Source organism: Equus quagga, chromosome 1, assembly GCF_021613505.1.
Source record: "Equus quagga isolate Etosha38 chromosome 1, UCLA_HA_Equagga_1.0, whole genome shotgun sequence".
NCBI lineage: Eukaryota > Metazoa > Chordata > Mammalia > Perissodactyla > Equidae > Equus > Equus quagga.
In genome coordinates, this window is record NC_060267.1 from 162,381,297 (window position 1) to 162,390,557 (window position 9,261).

Here is a 9,261-nt window from a genome sequence, read left to right on the forward strand (position 1 = left end):
TCGCTGTACGACTGTGGTCGACGCTTCTATATATCTCCCCAATATTCATTCTCCCCTTCTCCTTCATGGTAAAGGACTCCCTCATCCCCTGCACTTTTCAGCTGGACACACACCACACACAATAAACCCATATTCCTAGTCTTCCTTGCAGCTAGCTCTGCCCAATGGGATGTGAGAAGACGTGACTTGTGCAGCCTCCAGGTTGTAGCCTTGAGAGGAAAGAATGCATCTTTTTTCCTCTTTCCCACTGAAATAAATGTGGACCATGGGCCATGCTGATGAAGGCAATCCCTCTGGATGAAGGCAGAACAAAGTTGAAGAACACCACTGACCAATTCACGAAACAGAGCTGCTATGATATCTTCAACTATTTTACATTAAAAAAATAAATTTCTATACCATTTAAGCCACTGTTATTTGGGGTGTTTCTTTTACAGAAGCTGAACCAATTGCACCTGATACAACCATACTGACTCTTATTTCCCTTCCTCTTCTCCAGCACCGCAAGAAAAATGCAAAGGATTTACATTCTTTCATTCTGAAGTGTTGGATAGGCCGAAACTCACATTTAATATCCTTGGACTCAAAACCCAAGAAGAATGAAGTTAGTTTATCCTGTTCTCAAGGTCAAGTTGCTGGAGACACACATGCATACAGTGCTACAGTTTAGTAGATAGGGGAGCTGGAAGGAAATCTATTTTGGGCAATGTGTTGAAGTGAGACCTTTGTACTAACACAGCTTACCAGATAAGTAAAATGAAAAAATAGCCGTCTTTTTTATTCAGATTTATTTCTGGAAGATTAGTGTGTGCAGGTGGGGCGGGGGATGAGTAAGAAGAATACTGCACAAACATTTTAACGTATTCTTCCACGTGTGAAAACTAGGAATGTTCACTCAGGAGCTGGTGTTCCCACCAGGTGGTAAAATGCTGGGTAAAGAAATCAGGAAAGAATGTTTAAATTTTGTATTTAGCAAACGATGGAGAGCACTGTAAGCGTTATTCATTTTAATCCACGAAAGTCTATAATTCTTATGAAATACTTTATATGAAGATGAGTTATAATGCTGTACATTTTCTTCTAGAGGCTTCTTGGATAGATAAATCAATCATGTACTACTTCAAATAATGGCAACAAAGCCACTTAATTTTTTTCCTCATAAGGTCACTCAGTGTTTTCAATATAAATGCTCAATGTCTTAAAATAATTTTTCTAAGAATCAGACAGACTTAGGTGCAAATTCTGATTCAGCCACTTGACGGTGTATGATTTGAAGAAAGTTACCCAACTTTTCTGAACCTCAGTTTCCTCATCTGAAACTGGAGATAATCATATTTGCAGTAGGGTTGCTATGATGATTAGAGAACATAATTACGGAAAGTGCTTAGTGTGTTAAGTGCTCAGTAAATTTCACATGCTGCCATTGTTTCTTGTTATTATTATTGCTGTTTCTAAATGATAATTTCACTAAATAAAGTTGATAGTTACTAGTCCCCTCTCCCATGTTTCTTTTTCTTGGATTTTCTTGACCCTGGTGATTTCATATAAGTTTTGAATGTGAATATTGAATTTTAAATTAGAGAAATTTTAATTTAAAAAATGTAGAGGGAAATTCTACATGAATTAGAATCAGGATGAATATTTTCTTAAAAGAGGAGAGGATGAGAGATAGAGAGAGAAAAGAAAATCCAGCTCATATAGAAAAAAGGAAGAAAACAAAGGAATAAAAATAAATCGTAAATGATAGAAAAAACTAAGATGCCTAGCATCTTATCAGCGCTCAATAAATATTAGGTATCACTAATGTGAAGTATTATTATTGACAAACATTGCATTAACATGCATAGAGCAAAACCACTTGAAATACAAGGAACCATATACAAACCACTATTTTACCAAGTTACTGAACCCACTCAGTTTTAAATAGATAGTACAGGTAAAAAGTAAATAATGAAATATGGGATCTAAATAATATAATTTCTATAATTGAATAAAGTTAATGTTATAGATACATTAATCTTTAGACCTTTCAGGAAATACATCTCTTTTAGGAAACTATAGGACATGTAAAAAATTTGCGTCAAAAAGAATCTTCATTATTTCTAAAGAGCTAAATTTATACAGGCTCTGAATTTCAATGCAGAGAAAACAGAAATTAGTACTTCAAGTTAAAATTTAAAGATCCAACTACTCAAAAATTTAAAAATTCATTTTTGTGCCAACTGGGAAATAAAAAGCACAATTACAAAAATATTTAGGAAATTGTGATGACAACACTACATATCTGTAACTGTGCATTGTGATCAAAGGTAGACTCAGAGGAAAATTCATATACTTTCATTTTTAAATACGAAAGTGTTTGAAAAGACAAAGCAGATGTTTAACCCAGGGGAGAGAGGGATTTGCTGAGACCCTGAAAAGTTTTAATCATGTAATATTCTCTTTAATCAGGTAATGTAGATCCTGTATCATTCATCTTAGGTTAAGATATGTTGAGGTAACAAATGACTCAAGAATCCTATTGGTTCACAATGATAAAGCTTTATTTGGAAATTACTTTATATGCTCATCATGAGTTGGCTGCAGATCTGTGCTCTCACTTCCGTCTCCAGGATGTTGGAGCAGACCTTGGGGAGATGGCTCACGGCATGGGGGAAAGAAAGAATGGCAAAACCATGCAATGGTTTTTATAAGTTCTGCTCAGTAGGGGCTCACATATCATGACAGAGACTGATTTCAATGGAGTATGAATGTGTAATTCAACAGGGAAGGACAGCAAATGCTTTGAACAATAATACAGTCTTATCACAGTCTTCCATCTTGGTCATAAATATTTTCTTCCTTTCCTTCTGCATTCCAAAACACACTCTATTCCTCCTTAAAGGGGACAATACAAAAGTCTCCTCCAATCATAGTATCAGGCTCAAAGAACCAGAATTCTTGTGATAGTCTCTATAGCAGATTTACATGTGGCTCTTTTTGATCTGGAGATGTATGAACTGAAAAGGAGATAACCACAATAAACACAGCATTTTGGAAAGGGAATGACTAGGGATGTCCATAGCAGCCACTGATGCACAACAATGCTGAAAGCCTACTAGGGGTATGTAGCCAGGACCATGAACCATAGCACTGGAAAATATTTCTTTGCAGGTCCTGGCTCTGCCCCTGCAGTAGCTGCCCAGTCCATTATTTTCCATGCCTCTGGATTCTACCTCTGGGAGACTCTTTCTTTTCCATCTTCCCCCTTTACCACACATAAATACCTTGGGGAACATGTCCTCTTTGGGAGCTGAGCAGCTCTCTTGACCTGCTTCTTGGCCACAGAAACATGAGGGTCTGAGTGTAATTTTCCTGAGGTGGGGGCGAACAGAGCAGAACATACTTTGTACAATAATGCAATGTACCACACCTACTTTATACAATAATACAATGTAGCACACAGGCTTTCCATCTGTTGAAACCTTCCACGGAAAACCGGTTCCATTGGCTTGGGGCCATTTTGGATTCCCTTTAGAACGGGTTTCAGGTTCTAGGTTTTTGGCTTTTTAATGAGCTCACAACTTATTTTAGAAAGAAACTCTTCAGGTTAATCAGCTTATTCTCTGGGATGCCTGCATAATTATGTTGCTATGGGGCTGTTCGATCTCAGCTGGGTCTGTAGCTCCTAGGAGTTTATTCCCCTTTTCCGCACCTGTCCATCAAGTCAGAGGAAAATGAAATTTATCAAGATACTTTGGCTCTTCTTGCCTTGCTGCAATGGCCCTGGAATAGTCTACCTGCAGTGAAAAATGGTCTCCCATTGAGGCACTGCAGTCTTTTCCTTACATTACTCTCAGTCCTAACTCCTGTCCCTCAGAATTAGGAAATATGAGTGATGGTTTTACAATTTTAAAAAAATATTTCCATCATGTTATAGTTTTTCTTGAAAGTCATTGTGAGTTGCCTCATGGATTCGTGTTTCAGTTTACTTCAAAATTTACATTTTGTGGCGTCCAGCCGTGTGGCGCAGCGGTTAAGTGCGCACATTCAGCTTCGGTGGCCTGGGGTTCACCAGTTCGGATCCCGGGTGCGGACATGGCACCACTTGGCAAGCCATGCTGTGGTAGGCATCCCACATATAAAGGAGAGGAAGATGGGCATGGATGTTAGCTCAGCGCCAGTCTTCCTCAGCAAAAAGAGGAGGATTGGCAGCAGTTAGCTCAGGGCTAATCTTCCTCAAAAAAAAAAAAAACAAAAAAAGAAAATTTACATTTTGTTTTCAAAATAGAAGTATATTTATTATCTTTTCTGGTTATAAAAGTAATACATGCTTATTGTAAAAAAAAGGAAAAATTTAAACCATATGGAAATGACAAACCCTGACCTGGTCACCTCACCTGCTGGGAAGTAGGAATTTCCATTTGGACACCTCACATATGACGCAGAGCCGGCTGGATGCCACAGTCCAAAGGTGGGCCTTCATGTGTGTAGCAGACCGTGTCCAGCCAGCCCATGCTTATTTAACCAACACCTCCAGTTCATCACCAGCTAACCAACAACACTCAGAGACTTTGCTGCTTAATATGCGACGCAGGTATATGCAACATTTTGCTTTAAAAGCCCACCCCCATTTTCTTTACCACGGACCTATTCCCCAGAGCCTACACTCTGTAATTGGATTTCATATTAGGCAGTAAAATTTCTCCACTCAGTACTCAATCTTTGAACGCTTAGTCTTTTATTTTCTGTAAAAAATACGTTTTGAGAAGCCAGCCCTGATGGCCTAGTGGTGAAAGTCTGGTGCTGTCACTGCTTTGGTGGCCTGGGTTTGTTTCCCTTTCGTGGAACCACACCACCTGTCTGGCAGTTGCCATGCTGTGGTGGCAGCTCACGTAGAAGAACTAGAAGGACTTGCCATTAGGATACACAGTCAGGCACTGTGGCCTTGGGGAGGAAAAAAGAATGAGGAAGGTTGGCAACAGATATCAGCTCTGGGTGAATCCTCCTCTGCAAAAAAAAAAAAAAATTTATGAGCTTCCTCTTAATTCTGATGTTTGCCTCTTGTCATTACCAATAGACAATTTTTCCTATTTTTCTGTTTTCATGATTTTATATGTTCTTTTAAAAATTTTAATTCATAGGAGCATTATCCTTTGTCAAACATGTTTCAAGCTTTTTTCCAAAGTTGTTAATTTGTTTATTTTTCATACAAAAATCTAACTTTTTAAAAAATAATCAAAGCTGCTAATTCTTTCTTTTATGATTTCAACATCCCAAATTATACATGTTCCCTTAATTTTCAAGAACTCTTTATAAAATAAAACTCTGTATAAAATCACTGTCAGAATATTTTCTCAAAATTCAGTAGATATTCCTTTACTGATATCTGCCAGTTAGAGTTGTAGAAGAGAAATCTAAGGTTATCTTTATTTTTGTCTCTTAAGTAGTTATTATTTATTTTATTTTATTTATTTTTTTTTTTGAGGAAGATTAGCCCTGAGATAACTACTGCCAGTCCTCCTCTTTTTGCTGAGGAAGCCTGGCCCTGAGCTAACATCCGTGCCCGTCTTCCTCCACTTTATACGTGGGATGCCTACCACAGCATGACTTTTGCCAAGCAGTGCCATGTCCTCACCTGGGATCTGAACCAGCAAACACCGGGCCGCTGAGACGGGGAACGTGCGAACTTAACCGCTGTACCACTGGGCTGACCCCTTAAGTAATTTTTAGGTAGAGTGCCTGTTAATGATCACCACATAACTATTTTTATATATTTTATATATAATAATTTTTACATTAACATAGTAAATTTGTAATTCAAACATGTTGCCAAGATGTTAGTTATCTATTGTATTGCTGTATAAAAACTTACCCCAAAATTTAGTAGCTTGAAATAACAAACATTTGCTATTATTTCTGTGGGTCAAAATCCACTAGAGGCATAGCTGGGTAATTTTGTTTTTAAAGATTGGCACCTGGGCTAACATCTGTTTTTTCCTTCTTCTTGTCCCCAAAGCCCCCCAGTACACAGCTGTATATTCTAGTTGTGAGCGCCTCTGGTTGTGCTATGTGGGACACTGCCTCAGCATGGCTTGATGAGCGGTGCCATGACCACCCCCAAGATCCGAACTAGCGAAACCCAGCACCACCAAAGCCGAGCGTGAACTTAACCACTTGGCCACAGGGCCAGTCCCCATAGTTGGGTAATTTTGACATAGGGTCTCTGATGATGCTATAGTCCTCATCTCCTTTCTGATTGTCATCAGGCTACCTCAGTTCCTTAGGATGTGAACCTCTCCACAGGACTGCTCAGCATGGCAGCTGACTTCCCCCAAAGCAAATGATGAGAGAAAGAGGGAGGGAGAGAGAGACAGAGAACAGGAAGCTGTGGTACCTTTTATGTTCTAGTCTCTAAGTCACACTGTCATTTCCACATTATTCGATTTTTTGGAAGCAAGTCACTAAATCTAGTCCACACTGAAGGAAAGGAGAATCAAGATCCATTTCTTGAAGGGAGGATTATAAGAGAATTGAGGGCGTTTTCTTAAAAAACCACCACACAGAAAACTCCAGTTGTGGGTATGATTTCACTGAATTTTCCCCTACAAATTATTAGCCTATGTAATCTGATCTTTATTTAGTTTGTAAAATTTTTTTTCCATAATATCTTTGGTATTTTTCTTCTGTTGTATTTTCTTTAGCTTTTCTTCATGAATTCTAATTATCCTACAGTATTTATTTCAGCTTTCTATTCTGTACAATTATATCTCTTTTGTAACTTTCATATCTGTGTGTTTTCCTCTGTAATCTGATAAAGGATCACATGTTTGTGCTCTATATCAATTCTGCTCATTTTGACCTCCGAGAGCTTTTTAAATTCTGCTATTGTATTTTATTTTATCTGCTATCCTTCCACATGTCATCCGTATCTATTTTTATCTCTTACTTTTGCCTTTTCAGGACAACTTGTTGGCTTTCTTCCTGGGTTTTTCTTACCATACACATTTCAGCCTCTCTTCATTGAAGTAATTTTTTCTTGTATCAATTGAAAATGCCAAAGAGTTTCATGAAATTTTTTTTTCTGAACTAGCAGTTGATAATTCTCATAGTTACACTCCTCATCTGAACCTTCCATATTGGCATTATTTTCTCATAGGCTTATTGGTGCTTTCTTTCACTTCCATTATAACCTTGGCATACGTCAACAAACAGGATGTGTGGTTTCCCTTGGTGTCGTCCATTTGTATGATGGTAAAATTTCTTACTTATCATGACAACTAGAGGACAAGTTGATGAGTTCATTCCAAGTTCAATACCTACCTTCTAAAGGGCATTCACCCATTGCAGCTCTGCTTTATTGAGGTGGCATCTTCTATTGCTGCTGTCTGGCTTTATAATGCTGTGAACAGGTGGAATACTTGGAACACAACAATCTTGGATACACATTTCCCAGCATTCTGCTTATCTCTGTCTTCCCGACTTACAGAGTTTGTTTATGGGGCTACATCTCCTAGGATGGGAGGCATTACCACCAGCATCCTGTTTGTTTTATCAGTTTCATTCTGGGTAAAGCTCTTTCTGTAGCGATGGAGAATAATGGAGTATTGAAAGGATAGAGAGTGGCATCCTTAAGAAGCAACAGCTGTAGTGGAAAGAACAGCTTCTAATTTTCAGTTAGGTGACGATCTTGGATTCGGAGTAGGGGACAGACAGTGGGAGAACATATGGTATCTTTTATTTTTTTCCCCCAGATGGTTTTGGTTTCACAGAGGTGAAGCTTAGGCATTTCATGAGATGAAACTTAAATAGGTTTGTTCTTCATTCATTTTGTTATAGGTAGAAATTAGTCCTTCCAGATTAAAGAATTAAATTGTTCATAAATAGAAGTTTTTCGAGTTGCTGTGAGTTTTCATTGTTTTCTGGTCTTTAAAGTTATTTTCATTGAAAATTAGATGAAGTTTTATTATGGCGACCTGCCACGATGGCATTTTAACCTGGAAGTTTCTCTTGGCATTATTTATATCAGCAAACAAGGAAATACTTTAAAAACCCGGCAATAGGGGAAAAACAAAATAAATTATGGCGTATCTTTGTGAAAGAACACTTTGTAGTCATTAGAAATCGTATTGTTGAAGCATATTTAACAACATAAGGAAATGCCCATAATTTATCATTTGGTAAAAAAATTACAAAACTGTATGTACAATGTGGTTCTATTTTCATGAAACAGCAAAAATGAGAAAGCAAAAAAGACCAGAAAGATATGTAATATAACATTCACAGAGGTTCTCTCGGCAGTGGAATTAGGTTTAACTTCTATGCTCTATTCTGAAAATTTTTTTTATTTTTAAATTTGCTCTTAAAATATTAAATATTAAAATATTTCTATTAAAATGTGTTACTTATTAAAATAAGGAAAACCAAATTTCAATTAGCAATTTATAACTACAAGTTAATTTATTTGCGAAGATACTATCTAAGTATTAATACTATATCCATAGCCATTTAGGGGTGGGAAGGGAAAGATTCTCAGCTATAGAAAGAAATTTCTTTGTCTCACTAAGAGTAAAGATATGTGAAAACCACAGTGTTCTATATTTAATGTAACACTAGCTAGGTATGGATTTATTGTCCCTCAAAGTAATTGATATATAAATATTGTAACATCTTTGCTTGTACACACATACATGCGTGTGTCTTCTGAAATTGATTTGATGCTATCTAATGGCCGCTTTAAAAGGATACGGGTATCTTACATCCATGAGAGGACCACGTCCGGCCACAATAAGGAAGATTAATCTATAGCCCAGTGGTTCTCAAAGTGTAGTCCCTGGACCAGCAGCAGTATCACTTGGGCTCATATTGCAAATGCAAATCCTCAAGCTTCACCCCAGACCCAGACCTGCTGAATCCCCGAATCAACCTGTGCTGTTGTTTTCTTTTATTTTCTTATAGCCATTTTCAGCAACCTTAATCACTTCAATGTCTTTAAGGCTTGTAACATGGCTTTACTGTTGCCAGCTTTTTCGAAATTTCTGCGGAAACACACTTCAGGTAAGCAGATTCATTATAATCCATGTTTTAATAAGTCCTCCAGGTGATTTTGATACATACAAATTTTGAAAGTCACAGCTATGGACATTAATTAATGTCCATTAAAGTGGGCATTGTCAAAAGAACAGATGCCTTTTGTAAGTATGGTCATGAAGAAGCAAAAACACCCTGAGAGGCAGGAGTATCTCTGATACTCAGCTGGATAACTGTTCAGAAGATGAGATC

The 9,261-nt window shown here is 37.5% G+C and overlaps 1 non-coding gene across 1 annotated transcript; it reads right to left on the reverse strand.

Moving 5' to 3' along the window:
* Nucleotides 1–8,929: 8,929 nt before the first annotated feature.
* LOC124231357 (small nucleolar RNA SNORA33) lies at nt 8,930–9,054 on the reverse strand. Its single transcript, XR_006886503.1, has one exon. It is a non-coding gene; the product is annotated as a small nucleolar RNA SNORA33 (small nucleolar RNA).
* Nucleotides 9,055–9,261: the final 207 nt, after the last annotated feature.